The 19696-nt window shown below is 42.6% G+C and overlaps 1 long non-coding RNA gene across 1 annotated transcript; it reads right to left on the bottom strand.

The window, feature by feature from the left end:
* Window positions 1-6048: 6048 nt before the first annotated feature.
* LOC130362375 (uncharacterized) lies at window positions 6049-9552 on the bottom strand. Its single transcript, XR_008891386.1, has 2 exons — window positions 9410-9552; window positions 6049-6679 (listed from the first exon to the last, which is right to left on the bottom strand). It is a non-coding gene; the product is annotated as an uncharacterized LOC130362375 (long non-coding RNA).
* Between the last annotated feature and the right edge of the window lie 10144 nt (window positions 9553-19696).

A 19696-nucleotide genomic window follows, 5' to 3' on the forward strand; every position in this document is an offset into this window, starting at 1 on the left:
TTGAGGAAAAGCCTTGGGAGGAGAAAGTCTACTAAATTCCACAGCCACGCTAAATCTCAGGAAAAGACCTGGTGCTCAGGTGAATTGTCAAACTTGGCGGTAAGCAAAGCCCTTGGGGAAAGTCTGTTCTTCAGTCAGTCAGCCAAGTTAAGTCTTTCAAGTCAGCGTGTGCTGCTACTAATTTTAAAGCTGCATTTAACAGCCACTACAACTCTCAGTATGGTGACCGGCTCCCTGGGTTCCACTCTGCCCATCCCTCTGCAACCACAGACTGTATTGTTTGAGATCTGCTATCTCCAGCAAAGTAAAGAGACAGTTATCCATAACCTGGCATCAGTGTATTTATTATCCTGCACCTGGCCCAGGAGAAGCTGTCATATCCTCAGACCGCATAGGTTAATGTTGCCTGGGCATCACAAAGTGATACATCTAACCACGCACAGGATCTATACACCCTGCGCCCTAGTCAGTAGCATTAGTGCACCACGAAAGTATAGGGGATACATTTTAGATTGCGAGGGGTTCGACCACTGAGACCCCTCACAATCTCCTGTATGGGGCTCTGGCTCTTCCCGGAAACGGTGCATCACAACCCCTGCATGTTTGCCACGCCCCCTCCAGATTTCTCTCTGGGAATGCCAGAGAAAGCATAACTGCTCTCCCATAGACATATATGCTGTGGGGGTTGTGAAGCCCCGCTCCTGGGGAGAGCCAATGTCCCGTACAGGAGATCATGGGGGGTCCCAGTGGTTGGACCCCCCCCCCCCCCGGCAGACTAAAGCTTATCCCCTATGCTTTAGATATGGAATAAGTTTTTCTCCCTTGATATATGTCCTTTAACCCCTTAAGGACCAAGGGCATACAGGTACGCCTTTGCTTCCTGGTACTTAAGGACCAAGGGCGTACCTGTACGCCCGTGGGAATTTTGTTCCCCGCCGCGTGCCGCGCAGGGACCGGACCGGGGTGACTGCTGATATCTATCAGCAGGCACCCCGCGCAAATGCCCAGGGGGGTCATCAGACACTTGTGATTTGCGGCTACTCCGGGTCATACGGGTCTATAGTGACCCGGTGACCCGGAAAATAAAGGGGATCGCGAATGTCCTAGACACCCACGATCCCCTTGAAGCAATAGGAGTGAGGTGGCAGAGGTGCCACCCCTCCTATCTCTGTTATTGGTGGTCTAGACGCGATCGGGGGCGGGGGGCTTTACTTTCGGTTTCCCCGATCTGTCCACCCACAATAGGCGGGGCAGGACGAGGAAACAAACAGGGACCGGTGCCAAAAATCCACTTACCCATCGGCGACGGCAGTGGGCGACGATCAGCGGCGGCAGTGGGCGACAATCGGCGGAAGAGGACGGCGACGCAGCTCTCTGAATCCGACGGAAGCCGGTGAGTTACTTAGCAACATCTGGAGGGCTACAGTCTGAGACCACTATAGTGGTCTCTAAACTGTAACCCTCCAGATGTTGCAAAACTAGCATGCCCAGAGAGCTGTTTAGGCATGCTGGGAGTTGCAGTTTTGCAACAGCTGGAGGTCTACAGTTTGAGACCACTGCACAGTGATCTCTATACTGTGCACCTCAAGATCTTGCAAAACTACAACTGATAGCATGCCCACACAGCAGTTTGCTGTCTGGGCATGCTGGGAGTTGTAGTTTTGCAATATCTGGAGGTCCACAGTTTGGAGACCACTGTGCAGTGGTCTCTAAACTATAGCTCTCCAGATGTTGCAAAACTGCAACTCCCAGCATGCCTAAACAGCAAACAGCTGTCTCTGCATGCTGGGAGTTGTAGTTGCAATCCCTCCAGCTGTTGCATAACTACATCTCCCAGCATGCCCTTCGGCGATCAGTACATGCTGGGAGTTGTAGTTTTGCAACAGCTGGAGGCACACTGGTTGGAAAATACTGAGTTAGGTAACAGAACCTAACTGAAGGTTTTCCAACCAGTTTGCCTCCAGCTGTTGCAAAAGTACAACTCCCAGCATGCACGGTCTGTCAGTACATGCTGGGAGTTGTAGTTTTGAAACAGCTGGAGGTTTGCCCCCCCATGTGAACGTACAGGGTACATTCACACTGGTGGGTTTACAGTAAGTTTACTACTTCAAGTATGAGCTGCTGCAAATTTTTCGCCACAGCGCAAACTCCTAGCGGTAAATTCACTGTAAACCTCCACCAGTGTGAACGTACCCTAAAAACACTACACTACACTATACTAACACATAGTAAAGGGTAAAACACTAAATATTACACCCCCTTACACTGTCCCCCCAATAAAAATAAAAAACGTATTGTACGGTAGTGTTTCCAAAACAGAGCCTCCAGCTGTTGCAAAACAACAACTCACAGCATTTCCGGACAGCCACTGACAGTCCAGGCATGCTGGGCGTTTAGCAACAGCTGGAGGCACCCTGTTGCTAATATGTCCACCCCTGTGCAATCCCTAATTTAGTCCTCAAATGCGCATGGCGCTCTCTCACTTCAGGGCCCTGTCGTATTTCAAGGAAACAGTTTAGTGCCATATATGGGGTATCTCCGTACTTGGGAGAAATTGCACTACTAATTTTGGGGGCTTTTTTTCCTTTTACCCCTTATGAAAAAGAAAAGTTGGGGTCTACACCAGCCTGTTAGTGTAAAAAAAAATTTTTTTTTACACTAACATGCTGTTGTTGTCCTTTACTTTTTATTTTCACGAGAGGTAAAAGGAAAAAAAAGACCCCCAAAATTTGTAACGCAATTTCTCCTGATTACAGAAATACCCCATATGTGGGCGTAAAATGTTCTGCGGACGCACCATGTACATTTGAGGCCTAAATTGGTGATTTGCACAGGGGTGGCTGATTTTACAGCGGTTCTGACAAATAAATACCCACATGTGACTCCATTTTGGAAATGACACCCCTCACGGAACGTAAAAAGGGGTATAGTGAGCCTTAACACCCCACAGGTGTTAGACGAATTTTCATTAAAGTTGGATGGGAAAATGAAAAAAAAACATTTGTTTTCACTAAAATGCTGGTGTCACCCTAAATTTTTCATTTTCTCAAGGGAAAATAGGAAAAAAGCCCCCCAAAATGTGTAACCCCATTTCTTCTGAGTAAGAACATACCCCATATGTGGATGTAAAGTGCTCTATGGGTGCACTACAATGCTCAGAACAGAAGGAGCGCCATTGGGATTTTGAAGAGAAAATTTGTCCGGAATTGAAGGCCACTTGTGTTTACAAAGCCCCCATGGTACCAGAACAATGGACCCCCCCCACATGTGACCCCATTTTGGAAACTACACCCCTCATGTAATGTAATAAGGGGTACAGTGCGCATTTACGCCCCACAGGTGTCTGACAGATTTTTGGAACAGTGATCCGTGAAAATGAAAAATTTAATTTTGCATTTCCACAGCCCACTGTTCCAAAGATCTGTCAAACGCCAGTGGGGTGTAAATGCTCACTGCACCACTTATTAAATTCTGTGAGGGGTGTAGTTTCCAAAATAGGGTCACATGTGGGGGGGGGGTCCATTGTTCTGGCACCACGGGGGGCTTTGTAAATGCACATGGCCCCTGACTACCATTCCAAACGAATTCTCTTTCCAAAAGCTCAATGGTGTTCCTCCTCTTCTGAGCATTGTAGTTTGCCCGTAGTGCACTTCAGGTCAACTTATGGGGTACCTCCATACTCAGAAGAGATGGGGTTACAAATTTTGGGGGGTATTTTCTGCTATTAACCCTTGCAAAAATGTGAAATTTGGGGGGGAAACACACTTTTTTTTTTTTACATATGCAAAAGTCGTGAAACCCCTGTGGGGGATTAAGGCTCACTTTATTCCTTGTTACGTTCCTCAAGGGGTCTAGTTTCCAAAATGGTATGCCACGTGTTTGTTTTTTTTTGCTGTTCTGGCACCATAGGGGCTTTTTAATTGCAACATGCCCCCCAAAAACCATTTCTGAAAAACGTACTCTCCAAAATCCCCTTGTCGCTCCTTCGCTTCTGAGCCCTCTACTGCACCCGCCGAACAATTTACATAGACATATGAGTTATGTCCTTACTCGAGAGAAATTGGGCTACAAATATAAGTATATATTTTCTCATTTTACCCCTTGTAAAAATTCAAAAATTGGGTTTACAAGAACATGAGAGTGTAAAAAATTAAGATTGTGAATTTTCTCCTTCACTTTGCTGCTCTTCCTGTGAAACACCTAAAGGGTTAAAACACTTATTAAATGTCATTTTGAATACTTTGGGGGGTGAAGTTTTTATAATGGGGTAATTTGTGGGGTATTTCTAATATGAAGACCCTTCAAATCCACTTCAAACCTGAACTGGTCCCTGAAAAATAGTGAGTTTGAAAATTTTGTGAAAAATTTGAAAATTGCTGCTGAACTTTGAAGCCCTCTGATGTCATCCAAAAGTAAAAACACGTCAATTTTATGATTCAAACATCTTGGAAATGTGAATAAAAAATCTTTATTTTTTTTTGGGGAATATCCATTTTCCTTACAAGCAGAGAGCTTCAAAGTTAGAAAAATGCAACATTTTCACATTTTTCATCAAATTTTGGGATTTTTCACCAAGAAAGGATGCAAGTCACCACAAACATTTACCACTATGTTAAAGTAGAATATGTCACGAAAAAACAATCTCGGAATCAGAATGATAACTAAAAGCATTCCAGAGTTATTAATGTTTAAATTGACAGTGGTCAGATGTGCAAAAAACTATCTGGTCCTGAGGTGTAAAATGGCCTGGTCCTTAAGGGGTTAATAAAGATAAGATGTCATGCATATGACTTAGATCTTGTGGTTTAAATATTAAAACTGTTTAAAAGATACATTCAACAGGCAACATTTGGATAAATCATAAGCATTAAAGACTTCAAAGGATATTATTTGCTATTTTATTTTATTATGTATTTCTTTCAACAAATAGGTTTAATCATGATAGGTGAAAATGTTACACAAAAATCTTTAGGGTAATAAATTTGAATGTTTTCTTTATAAACAGTTACACATAGAGGGGGAGATTTATCAAAACCTGTCCAGAGGAAAAGTTGCCCAGTTGCCCATAGCAACCAATCAGATTGTTTCTTTCATTTTTAACAAGGCCTCTAAGAAATGAAAGAAGTGATCTGATTGGTTGCTATGGACAACTGGACAACTTTTCCTCTGGACAGGTCTTGATAAATCTCCCCCATAATGATTACCCATTGTTACGCCGAGCGCTCCGGGTCCCCGCCCCTCCCCGGAGCGCTCGCAGCATTCTCTTATTCACAGCGCCCCGGTCAGACCTGCTGACCGGGTGTGCTGCGATATTGCTCCCTGCTGGGATGCGATTCGCGATGCGGGACGCGCCCGCTCGCGATGCGCATCTCGGCTCCCGTACCTGACCCGTTCCCCGTCTGTGTTGTCCCGGCGCGCGCGGCCCCGCTCCTTAGGGCGCCCGCGCCGGGTCTCTGCGATTTAAAGGGCCACTGCGCCACTGATTGGCGCAGCAGGCCTAATCAGTATCTTCACCTGTGCACTCCCTACTTATACCTCACTTCCCCTGCACTCCCTCGCCGGATCTTGTTGCCATTGTGCCAGTGAAAGTGTTTCCTTGTGTGTTCCAGACCTCCTGCCGTTGCCCCTGACTACGATCCTTGCTGTCTGCCCTGACCTTCTGCTACGTCCGACCTTGCTCTTGTCTACTCCCTTGTACCGCGCTTATCTCAGCAGTCAGAGAGGTTGAGCCGTTGCCGGTGGATACGACCTGGTTGCTACCGCCGCTGCAAGACCATCCCGCTTTGCGGCGGGCTCTGGTGAATACCAGTAGCAACTTAGAACCGGTCCACCGACACGGTCCACGCCAATCCCTCTCTGGCACAGAGGATCCACCTCCAGCCAGCCGAAGCGTGACACCCATATAACTGAGTAGATAGACAGGTTATTTCCGATCATGGCTGTAAAAAATTTAATCATTTTAATATCTGCTTTTACTGCACGTTTCAGAGACACCAATTTTAAACTGAAATTTTGTAGCTCAAAACTATCCTCAATGTGGTATGAGTAAAAAGTGCACATTTTTTTTTTTTTTTTGCGTGGGCATTTACTATATCTACTATCTTGTAAAGAGGGGGCACTATAGCTGTCACTGAACACCAAAAGGGGAATAATTGTGGTGAGTAAATTGAAATTAAGCCAAGACACTTTCCTCGTAAAGGAGAATATTGGGAGCAGTCTGTGTCAGAGGGGCACAAGTAGTTTTTGCCTTGAGGCTTGTACTCACACATTGTAATACCCTAGCAGTAACCCTGGAAAGGCTACAGTACTCTGCACACTGCCTTTTAAAAATGTTTTGTATTTGTAGCTCCATTATTGGTTTTCCCAAATCTACACTATGTCTAAAACTGGCCCCACACATTCATCAAATGCTTATCACATGTGTTCTATTTACAAATACGGATTAACTCCAAAACTTTTATACATGTGTGTTGTGTACTATAGCTCTAATGAACAATGAAAAGATTAGCATGTCTTCACCCAGCAGGATCCAGTTACTCTTATGATGTCAAGTAAGAATGAATACAATATTATAAAGCAAATCAAAGACATCTTAGAAGTCAACGCTTTCTCCTTGGATCATCAGCGGGCCTTTCTGCTGAACACTGCATGGTTTCAGAATTCAAGTACTGTACGTATGCTGTAGACAAAGAACACCAGAAAAAAAACAAGATTACTGCTAGTGGACAAAGTAAAACATTCAGCAAAATTTACAGTAATAATAAAACAATGGTACATGATCAGCTGCTGACAGAGACGTAACTTGAACCTCCTGGGACAGAGCTCCAGTACCCCACATAACTTGAGGCGTAACTTGTAGTTTCTGGGCCCGATGCAAAATCTGCAACAAGACTCCAGGTGCCGATTATAATACAGGTCTCTCATGGGGCAGATGTGCTTTGGGGCCTCCTTAGGCAGAAGGGCCCCAGTGCAACTGTTACCTCTGCCCCCCTTATAGACATTGTTGATGGTTTCTAATGTGGCATAAGGCCTTTAGACCCATTTAGACATTGAGGCCCTGGGGCAACTGTTACCTTTGCACCGCTTAAATTACTCTCCTGGTGCAGATGTGATAGTTCATACTCTAGTACCTACTATATATTTCACCAAGAGTCTGGTATTACTCCACACACCAACACCACACATTGTATATTAAAGATCTACTTTCCCCAGTCAAGAAAACAGGTACCATATCACAAAGTAGGAAAACAATATTTTAAAAAAAAAGGGAGAGAGAGACATCGTTATTCGAATGAATAATAAATAAAATATGTTGAATTATGTGCTTTCCTTTGATATGTCTACCTGTGTGTATGTGGTATATATGAATACGTCATCAGAAGGTTTGTGTGGGTGCAGAAGTTTGAACTGGTGTTACTATGTATCAGCCCATATGGCTGTCATTTTGACTGTCCAGGCTCCTGCCACTCTGGCCTCCACTGCATTTAATTTAGGGTTAATCTCTGCAATACTGCTTACAGATGACATTTTTTAAATATTTATTATATTATATTTTCACTGGACGCTAGTATGCTTGTGTGGTTTTGCAGGTACATGTTACTAAGATCGCTGGTTTAGATAATTCTTCATTGGCTCTCAAAGCACTCCAGCCAGGAGACACTCCTCCTGCAAATGGTATGTCACGACAGTGCACAGTGCATGGATCACGAGATTGGGGTTTATTTACTAACGTGATCCTGATTCTTTTTTGTCGGGTTTTGCGCCCAAATTGTGTCGCAATTCCCTTGCGACACAATTTGCGACCAAAAAAAACCCAAAACCCTACATTTTACTGGAAAAACACGAAAAGGGGGCATGGCCACTGGATAAAGTGGGTGTGGTCCCGACAAAAGGGCCGTGGCTCCGACAGTTTTGAAAAATCCCAACATATTTACTAAGGTTTCCACACAAAATGTGGTGGATTTCAGCTGAGGAAAACCTGACAGATCAGAGCATGTGTAAAAAAAAAGCTAAGTGTAGGGAAAGTGGAAAATGTAGGGAAATCTTAGTAAATACCGTGGGAAAATACCAGTCGGAAATCAAAACCCATAAAGAAACCTACACTCCACTCTTAGAAAATAAACCCCATTATGTTTACAAGACATATACATGGAGACAAAGCGATAGATAGATAGATGGTTAGATATAAGATAGATAGATAGACAGGCTGACATATAAACTGAATAGACTGATAGAATAGACTGATAGAAGGCAGAGGGCCAGACAGCTCCTCCACATTAGCAGCCTCTGCACAATCACTTCCCCCATTTGGGTAGCGGGGGGTTGGGGTGCTGGATTGGGGAGTTTGATGGGAGGAGGGCAAAAAATATACTTGTCTCTTAGGGTCTCTGTCCAAGAAGTGCAACACTAAAATGACCCTATTCCAGGGAGCTGTCAGCAACTACTACTCAATGTCTGTGACAGCTAGGTACAAGACATCTTGTTTACTGCTTCCTTTCACAAGAGACTACAATGGGAGCACAGGGACCCACCATAGCAATAGGGTATGAGCTGGAATGGGAAAGTTGGTCTGGCACATCCTTCATTAGGTTAGGGTGATGTGCAGCCAGCCGGACCAGACATATACCTCTATGGCCAGCCCCCCATGGTGCTGGTTAGCTGTTAGAATCTTGCGCAGTGACTATTCTGTGAGCAGGAGGCATACAGCAAATGCTAGAGTGCCAAACTATCAGGGGAGCAGGGACTCCTATGATTTTTCCTGTATAGTAAACAGCCATGCACTATGCTATGCTGTGCACCGTCACTTAACTCCTTCCACTTCATGGGCAGGGCGCTCTGCACCTGGCCCATAGAGTGTAGGGTTAAATCTAAATTAGCATCACATCTGAAACTAATTCAACCACCTAATTCAAGGGAAAATGGAATTTCATGACATTTAAGTCCATTCTTTCTGCAGATACCAGAATTTGAATTTCCACGCCAAATGTTTCCATCACGGAAATTCTGCTATGTGCACAGCGCAACAGAATCATAATAAACACAATGGGACTCCGCTGCTGCAGAATCTCCATGAAGAATTCCAAAACAAAAATTCTGGCGTGTAATCCTGGCCTCACATTTTTATGAAGAAACCTATGACCTGGGGGTGGCATGTGGCCCACAATGCTATTTTGTGGAGTACACAGCAAGTGGGCATACTTAATGTCCACTTGTCATTTGGTTACACATTTCTTTTGGTAGGCAAAAGGAACATACAGTATCTGTCAAATTTTAAGGAGTTAAAAAGTTCTCTATTTTTGCTAATTTAAATTATATTTTATCAATGTTACTGTTTTTATTGGTTTAGATAACATGGCATTTATAATATTTAAAAACTGTTTCTGTTAAAAAAAAAACTATTTAAACATACCTTTCACCTTTACGTAACATTTCAAAACCTTTATTTATTTCTTTGAATGACAATTTGTGAGATAGCAAAGAATCCAGTTTGAACTTTTCATCAATCAGATCTGTTACTAGTTGAGGAACAGATTCCTTACTTTTTAAGCCTAACAAAAAAAGATGAAAATAATAAATAATAAGCAAAATGTATACAATGGCCCAGATTTACAATTACAATTGCAAATAAGACAGAATTCTGGTGACAGATTTATCAAACAGCCTCTTTGATCATTCCATATGAGCCACTTTGATGAATTTGGAGTATTTTTTTAAAAAGTGTAAAAACTTATATTTTGCTGGGGCCACTATTAAAAAAAGTGTGATACTTACCTACCCTGGTCCCCCAGCAGCTCCCATTCTTCTGTTTGCACCATATCTTCTTTTTAAGCCATAGAGCTTGCAGTTTGGATTAGGGCTGCAGCTAACAATTATTTTAATAATCGATTATTTGCCGATTATTTCATCGAAAAAAAACTTCAAAATGCCAAAAAAAAAGGGTTCAGCTGATCCTACTTGAAAAATTATGTACCATGGCCATATAAAAAGTTTATAGCATGTGATGTGACCAAACAGCAGCAATTTTGGACTTTTTGTTTTTTTACGTTTACACCAGTTGTGTACAGGATCAATATTAATGATCCTGTACAGAAACCAGCATAAATTTGATATTGCCGCATGGGTAACTATCTGAACTATTAAAATAAAATGTTAATTATTTACTAAAATTTAATTTTAAAAGTTCAGTCAGTTAGCCATGCGGCAGTATCAGATATGTAAAAAAAAAATTTTTACTTTTTTGTATAGCAATAGAAAAAGGGGGAGCTAATTTTTATTGGGGGGACAGTTTATTTATATTTTTTTATATAGCACTCCTATACACATGGGGGTATGTGCAGACTGCAGAGCATTGCACCCGACCCATGTCTACAGACAGTATTACTACAAACACTACAAACACTAGGATGCTAATGCTCTGCACCCCCCCCCCCCCCCCATGTGTCTAGCAGTGTATATATACTACATACATACTGCTTTACCCATGGGGGTATGTGCAGAGCATTGCATCCTAGTGTCTGTAGTACAGACACTAGAATGCAATGCTCTGCACATACTACCATGTGTATAGCAGTGTGTATGTAGTACACACTTACTCTACTATACACTTGGGGGTATGTGCAGAGCATTGCATCCTAGTGTCTGTACTACAGACACAAGGTTGCAATGCTCTGCACATACCCCCATGGGTAAAGCGGTGTGCACTGCACACCAAGGTTGCAATGCTCTGCACATACCCCCATGGGTAAAGCGGTGTGCACTGCACACCAATATACACATAGGGGTATATGCAGAGCATATAGCCGACATCTGAGATGACTCTCCCAGCTAATAGCTGCAGCCCATGGCTGCTGAAAGCATTCAGGTGAAGCCAGAGTCCTGACCCTGCTCCATACATGCTACAACAAACGTCATGGGTCATTAAGCGTTTTAACAGTCTAAATTTAAGTTTACACTAGCTTTAGTAAATCTGAGCCAGTATTTAAAGGGGTACTCCGGTGGAAATCAATTATTTTTTCAAATCAACTGGTGCCAGATAGTTAAACAGATTTATAAATTACTTTTAGCAGGAGAGGTTTGCTATGGGAATTTGCTCCTACTCTGGACAGTTCCTGACATGGGCAAAGGTGGCAGCAGAGAACACTGTGGTCAGACAGAAAATAACTATACAACTTCCTCTGTAGTATACAGCAGCTGATAAGTACTGGAAAGATTACGATTTTTTAATAGAAGTAATTTAGACGTCTAGCAGATCCCCCAAGAGAAAGTTGTCGGCACCAATGTAAAAAATACCTATATTGCGCTAACGACTACAACAGCTAATGGATCCAGATGTGAACCTATAATGATGGCAGGTGGCACTGCACGCCAAAATAGTACAGCAGAAATATAACACAAAAGACAAATGAAGCGGAGCTATCACCGTTCCTAGTTGTTGCCAGGCAGGATTTCCTAGTCCGAGGATCGGATTGGTCCTAGTAAGGAGGCGGCAGATGGATCTGGGGGGAGTTCAGATGTCGGGCCTCGGACCTTATCATGCCCCTAGGTGTTTCGTCAGGCTGCTGATAGACGTCATGACGCATACTCCACGTTTTTATACTTTTTCCCGAGATACGTCATGCCGGTGAGTAATGAAAAAACTGTTAAGGGTGTTAATTATTAATGTGCCGGTGCTTGTGATAGAAAAGGAAAAAACACTGTGATTGCAGGCTAACTTCAGACATATGAGCGCAGGATGAAATCCTAGGTAAACTGCAATAATGCACTTAACTGCGTTCAGCCTTAGGCTTGGTTTACCACTTGTTTTTTGCTTCTGGCAGTTTTTGGAATACTGCCACTGCAGTTTTTGAGCCAAAGTCAGAAGTGGATCCATAAGGGAGGAGAAGTGTAAGTTCTTCCTCTATATGTCCTATTCCTTTTGAATACACTTCTGGCTTTGGCTCAAAAACTGCAGTGGCAGTATTCCAAAAACTGCCATAAAAAAACCCAAGTGGAAACTTAGCTTAAAGGGGTACTCCAGTGTTTACACATCTTATGCCCTATCCAAAGGATAGGGGATAAGATGCCTAATCGCGGGAGTCCCGCCGCTGGGGACGCCCGTGATCATGCACGCGGCACCCCGTTTGTAATCAGTCCCCGGAGCGTGTTCGCCGCAGGGTCGGCGGCGTGTGACGTCACGCCCCCGCCCCCGTGTGAAGTCACGCTCCGCCCCTCAATGCAAACCCACTGAAGGGGACGTGATAGCTAGGGGATAAGATGTGTAAGCACCGGAGTACCCCTTTAAGGATCCATCTGGATTCCTTCTGTAACAGCAACTGATGACTGTCCTTACCTCTGCTCGGAAATTCTATTCTTTCAATTGCTCCAAATTTTAGTCTGTAACTTCGCCTCCGTGACACGTAATCATTTGGTTAATAAAATGTTGTGAGCCCTTTCTGGTTTTGATGAATCTCACATGTTCTCTGATTCGATGGAACAAAGGGCGCTTGGTTTTTCCTATGTAGTATAATCTGAACTTTGAAGCCCTCTGATGTCATCCAAAAGTAAAAACACGTCAATTTTATGATTCAAACATCTTGGAAATGTGAATAAAAAATAATTTTTTATTTTTTTTTTTGGAATATCCATTTTCCTTACAAGCAGAGAGCTTCAAAGTTAGAAAAATGCAAAATTTTCAAATTTTTCATCAAATTTTGGGATTTTTCACCAACAAAGGATGCAAGTTACCACAAACATTTACCACTATGTTAAAGTAGAATATGTCACGAAAAAACAGTCTCGGAATTAGAATGATAACTAAAAGCATTCCAGAGTTATTAATGTTTAAATTGACAGTGGTCAGATGTGCAAAAACCTATCTGGTCCTAAGGTGTAAAATGGCCTGGTCCTTAAGGGGTTAATAAAGATAAGATGTCATGCATGTGACTTAGATCTTGTGGTTTAAATATTAAAACTGTTTAAAAGATACATTCAACAGGCAACATTTGGATAAATCATAAGCATTAAAGACTTCAAAGGATATTATTTGCTATTTTATTTTATTATGTATTTCTTTCAACAAATAGGTTTAATCATGATAGGTGAAAATGTTACACAAAAATCTTTAGGGTAATAAATTTGAATGTTTTCTTTATAAACAGTTACACATAGAGGGGGAGATTTATCAAAACCTGTCCAGAGGAAAAGTTTCCCAGTTGCCCATAGCAACCAATCAGATTGTTTCTTTCATTTTTAACAAGGCCTCTAAAAAATGAAAGAAGTGATCTGATTGGTTGCTATGGGCAACTGGACAACTTTTCCTCTGGACAGGTCTTGATAAATCTCCCCCATAATGATTACCCATTGTTACGCCGAGCGCTCCGGGTCCCCGCTCCTCCCCGGAGCGCTCGCAGCATTCTCTTATTCACAGCGCCCCGGTCAGACCTGCTGACCGGGTGTGCTGCGATATTGCTCCCAGCCGGGATGCGATTCACGATGCGGGACGCGCCCGCTCGCGATGCGCATCTCGGCTCCCGTACCTGACCCGTTCCCCGTCTGTGTTGTCCCGGCGCGCGCGGCCCCGCTCCTTAGGGCGCGCGCGCGCCGGGTCTCTGCAATTTAAAGGGCCACTGCGCCACTGATTGGCGCAGCAGGCCTAATCAGTATCCTCACCTGTGCACTCCCTACTTATACCTCACTTCCCCTGCACTCCCTCGCCGGATCTTGTTGCCATTGTGCCAGTGAAAGCGTTTCCTTGTGTGTTCCTAGCCTGTGTTCCAGACCTCCTGCCGTTGCCCCTGACTACGATCCTTGCTGCCTGCCCTGACCTTCTGCTACGTCCGACCTTGCTCTTGTCTACTCCCTTGTACCGCGCTTATCTCAGCAGTCAGAGAGGTTGAGCCGTTGCCGGTGGATACGACCTGGTTGCTACCGCCGCTGCAAGACCATCCCGCTTTGCGGCGGGCTCTGGTGAATACCAGTAGCAACTTAGAACCGGTCCACCGACACGGTCCACGCCAATCCCTCTCTGGCACAGAGGATCCACCTCCAGCCAGCCGAAGCGTGACACCCATATGACTGAGTAGATAGACAGGTTATTTCCGATCATGGCTGTAAAAATTGAAATAATTTTAATATCTGCTTTTACTGCACGTTTCAGAGACACCAATTTTAAACTATAATTTTGTAGCTCAAAACTATCCTCAATGTGGTATGAGTAAATAGTGCACATTTTTTTTTTTTTTTTGCGTGGGCATTTACTATATCTACTATCTTGTAAAGAGGGGGCACTATAGCTGTCACTGAACACCAAAAGGGGAATAATTGTGGTGAGTAAATTGAAATGAAGCCAAGACACTTTCCTCGTAAAGGAGAATATTGGGAGCAGTCTGTGTCAGAGGGGCACAAGTAGTTTTTGCCTTGAAGCTTGTACTCACACATTGTGATACCCTAGCAGTAACCCTGGAAAGGCTACAGTACTCTGCACACTGCCTTTTAATTTTTTTTTTGTATTTGTAGCTCCATTATTGGTTTTCCCAAATCTACACTATGTCTAAAACTGGCCCCACACATTCATCAAATGCTTATCACATGTGTTCTATTTACAAATACGGATTAACTCCAAAACTTTTATACATGTGTGTTGTGTACTATAGCTCTAATGAACAATGAAAAGATTAGCATGTCTTCACCCAGCAGGATCCAGTTACTCTTATGATGTCAAGTAAGAATGAATACAATATTATAAAGCAAATCAAAGACATCTTAGAAGTCAACGCTTTCTCCTTGGATCATCAGCGGGCCTTTCTGCTGAACACTGCATGGTTTCAGAATTCAAGTACTGTACGTATGCTGTAGACAAAGAACACCAGAAAAAAACAAGATTACTGCTAGTGGACACAGTAAAACATTCAGCAAAATTTACAGTAATAATAAAACAATGGTACATGATCAGCTGCTGACAGAGACGTATCTTGAACCTCCTGGGACAGAGCTCCAGTACCCCACATAACTTGAGGCGTAACTTGTAGTTTCTGGGCCCGATGCAAAATCTGCAACAAGACTCCAGGTGCCGATTATAATACAGGTCTCTCATGGGGCAGATGTGCTTTGGGGCCTCCTTAGGCAGAAGGGCCCCAGTGCAACTGTTACCTCTGCCCCCCTTATAGACATTGTTGATGGTTTCTAATGTGGCATAAGGCCTTTAGACCCATTTAGGCATTGAGGCCCTGGGGCAACTGTTACCTTTGCACCGCTTAAATTACTCTCCTGGTGCAGATGTGATAGTTCATGCTCTAGTACCTACTATATATTTCACCAAGAGTCTGGTATTATTCCACACACCAACACCACACATTTTATATTAAAGATCTACTTTCCCCAGTCAAGAAAACAACTACCATATCACAAAGTAGGAAAACAATATTTAAAAAAAAAAAAGGGAGAGAGAGACATCGTTATTCGAATGAATAATAAATAAAATATGTTGAATTATGTGCTTTCCTTTGATATGTCTACCTGTGTGTATGTGGTATATATGAATACGTCATCAGAAGGTTTGTGTGGGTGCAGAAGTTTGAACTGGTGTTACTATGTATCAGCCCATATGGCTGTCATTTTGACTGTCCAGGCTCCTGCCACTCTGGCCTCCACTGCATTTAATTTAGGGTTAATCTCTGCAATACTGCTTACAGATGACATTTTTTAAATATTTATTATATTATATTTTCACTGGACGCTAGTATGCTTGTGTGGTTTTGCAGGTACATGTTACTAAGATCGCTGGTTTAGATAATTCTTCATTGGCTCTCAAAGCACTCCAGCCAGGAGACACTCCTCCTGCAAATGGTATGTCACGACAGTGAACAGTGCATGGATCACGACATTGGGGTTTATTTACTAACGTGATCCTGACTCTTTATTATCGGGTTTTGCGCCCAAATTGTGTCGCAATTCCCTTGCGACACAATTTGCAACCAAAAAAAACCCAAAACCCTACATTTTACTGGAAAAACACGAAAAGGGGGCATGGCCACTGGATAAAGTGGGTGTGGTCCCGACAAAAGGGCCGTGGCTCCGACAGTTTTGAAAAATCCCAACATATTTACTAAGGTTTCCACACAAAATGTGGTGGATTTCAGCTGAGGAAAACCTGACAGATCAGAGCATGTGTAAAAAAAAAGCTAAGTGTAGGGAAAGTGGAAAATGTAGGGAAATCTTAGTAAATACCGTGGGAAAATACCAGTCGGAAATCAAAACCCATAAAGAAACCTACACTCCACTCTTAGAAAATAAACCCCATTATGTTTACAAGACATATACATGGAGACAAAGCGATAGATAGATAGATGGTTAGATATAAGATAGATAGATAGACAGGCTGACATATAAACTGAATAGACTGATAGAATAGACTGATAGAAGGCAGAGGGCCAGACAGCTCCTCCACATTAGCAGCCTCTGCACAATCACTTCCCCCATTTGGGTAGCGGGGGGTTGGGGTGCTGGATTGGGGAGTTTGATGGGAGGAGGGCAAAAAATATACTTGTCTCTTAGGGTCTCTGTCCAAGAAGTGCAACACTAAAATGACCCTATTCCAGGGAGCTGTCAGCAACTACTACTCAATGTCTGTGACAGCTAGGTACAAGACATCTTGTTTACTGCTTCCTTTCACAAGAGACTACAATGGGAGCACAGGGACCCACCATAGCAATAGGGTATGAGCTGGAATGGGAAAGTTGGTCTGGCACATCCTTCATTAGGTTAGGGTGATGTGCAGCCAGCCGGACCAGACATATACCTCTATGGCCAGCCCCCCATGGTGCTGGTTAGCTGTTAGAATCTTGCGCAGTGACTATTCTGTGAGCAGGAGGCATACAGCAAATGCTAGAGTGCCAAACTATCAGGGGAGCAGGGACTCCTATGATTTTTCCTGTATAGTAAACAGCCATGCACTATGCTATGCTGTGCACCGTCACTTAACTCCTTCCACTTCATGGGCAGGGCGCTCTGCACCTGGCCCATAGAGTGTAGGGTTAAATCTAAATTAGCATCACATCTGAAACTAATTCAACCACCTAATTCAAGGGAAAATGGAATTTCATGACATTTAAGTCCATTCTTTCTGCGGATACCAGAATTTGAATTTCCACGCCAAATGTTTCCATCACGGAAATTCTGCTATGTGCACAGCGCAACAGAATCATAATAAACACAATGGGACTCCGCTGCTGCAGAATCTCCATGAAGAATTCCAAAACAAAAATTCTGGCGTGTAATCCTGGCCTCACATTTTTATGAAGAAACCTATGACCTGGGGGTGGCATGTGGCCCACAATGCTATTTTGTGGAGTACACAGCAAGTGGGCATACTTATTGTCCACTTGTCATTTGGTTACACATTTCTTTTGGTAGGCAAAAGGAACATACAGTATCTGTCAAATTTTAAGGAGTTAAAAAGTTCTCTATTTTTGCTAATTTAAATTATATTTTATCAATGTTACTGTTTTTATTGGTTTAGATAACATGGCATTTATAATATTTAAAAACTGTTTCTGTTAAAAAAAAAACTATTTAAACATACCTTTCACCTTTACGTAACATTTCAAAACCTTTATTTATTTCTTTGAATGACAATTTGTGAGATAGCAAAGAATCCAGTTTGAACTTTTCATCAATCAGATCTGTTACTAGTTGAGGAACAGATTCCTTACTTTTTAAGCCTAACAAAAAAAGATGAAAATAATAAATAATAAGCAAAATGTATACAATGGTCCAGATTTACAATTACAATTGCAAATAAGACAGAATTCTGGTGACAGATTTATCAAACAGCCTCTTTGATCATTCCATATGAGCCACTTTGATGAATTTGGAGTATTTTTTTAAAAAGTGTAAAAACTTATATTTTGCTGGGGCCACTATTAAAAAAAAGTGTGATACTTACCTACCCTGGTCCCCCAGCAGCTCCCATTCTTCTGTTTGCACCATATCTTCTTTTTAAGCCATAGAGCTTGCAGTTTGGATTAGGGCTGCAGCTAACAATTATTTTAATAATCGATTATTTGCCGATTATTTCATCGAAAAAAAACTTCAAAATGCCAAAAAAAAAGGGTTCAGCTGATCCTACTTGAAAAATTATGTACCATGGCCATATAAAAAGTTTATAGCATGTGATGTGACCAAACAGCAGCAATTTTGGACTTTTTGTTTTTTTACGTTTACATCAGTTGCTGTACAGGATCAATATTAATGATCCTGTACAGAAACCAGCATAAATTTGATATTGCCGCATGGGTAACTATCTGAACTATTAAAATAAAATGTTAATTATTTACTAAAATTTAATTTTAAAAGTTCAGTCAGTTAGCCATGCGGCAGTATCAGATATGTAAAAAAAAATTTTTTACTTTTTTGTATAGCAATAGAAAAAGGGGGAGCTAATTTTTATTGGGGGGACAGTTTATTTATATTTTTTTATATAGCACTCCTATACACATGGGCGTATGTGCAGACTGCAGAGCATTGCACCCGACCCATGTCTACAGACAGTAGTACTACAAACACTACAAACACTAGGATGCTAATGCTCTGCACCCCCCCCCCCCATGTGTCTAGCAGTGTATATATACTACATACATACTGCTTTACCCATGGGGGTATGTGCAGAGCATTGCATCCTAGTGTCTGTAGTACAGACACTAGAATGCAATGCTCTGCACGTACTACCATGTGTATAGCAGTGTGTATGTAGTACACACTTACTCTACTATACACTTGGGGGTATGTGCAGAGCATTGCATCCTAGTGTCTGTACTACAGACACAAGGTTGCAATGCTCTGCACATACCCCCATGGGTAAAGCGGTGTGCACTGCACACCAAGGTTGCAATGCTCTGCACATACCCCCATGGGTAAAGCGGTGTGCACTGCACACCAATACACACATAGGGGTATATGCAGAGCATATAGCCGACATCTGAGATGACTCTGCCAGCTAATAGCTGCAGCCCATGGCTGCTGAAAGCATTCAGGTGAAGCCAGAGTCCTGACCCTGCTCCATACATGCTACAACAAACGTCATGGGTCATTAAGCGTTTTAACAGTCTAAATTTAAGTTTACACTAGCTTTAGTAAATCTGAGCCAGTATTTAAAGGGGTACTCCGGTGGAAATCAATTATTTTTTCAAATCAACTGGTGCCAGATAGTTAAACAGATTTATAAATTACTTTTAGCAGGAGAGGTTTGCTATGGGAATTTGCTCCTACTCTGGACAGTTCCTGACATGGGCAAAGGTGGCAGCAGAGAACACTGTGGTCAGACAGAAAATAACTATACAACTTCCTCTGTAGTATACAGCAGCTGATAAGTACTGGAAAGATTACGATTTTTTAATAGAAGTAATTTAGACGTCTAGCAGATCCCCCAAGAGAAAGTTGTCGGCACCAATGTAAAAAATACCTATATTGCGCTAACGACTACAACAGCTAATGGATCCAGATGTGAACCTATAATGATGGCAGGTGGCACTGCACGCCAAAATAGTACAGCAGAAATATAACACAAAAGACAAATGAAGCGGAGCTATCACCGTTCCTAGTTGTTGCCAGGCAGGATTTCCTAGTCCGAGGATCGGATTGGTCCTAGTAAGGAGGCGGCAGATGGATCTGGGGGGAGTTCAGATGTCGGGCCTCGGACCGTATCACGCCCCTAGGTGTTTCG

This window comes from Hyla sarda, chromosome 1 (genome assembly GCF_029499605.1).
Source record: "Hyla sarda isolate aHylSar1 chromosome 1, aHylSar1.hap1, whole genome shotgun sequence".
Lineage (NCBI taxonomy): Eukaryota > Metazoa > Chordata > Amphibia > Anura > Hylidae > Hyla > Hyla sarda.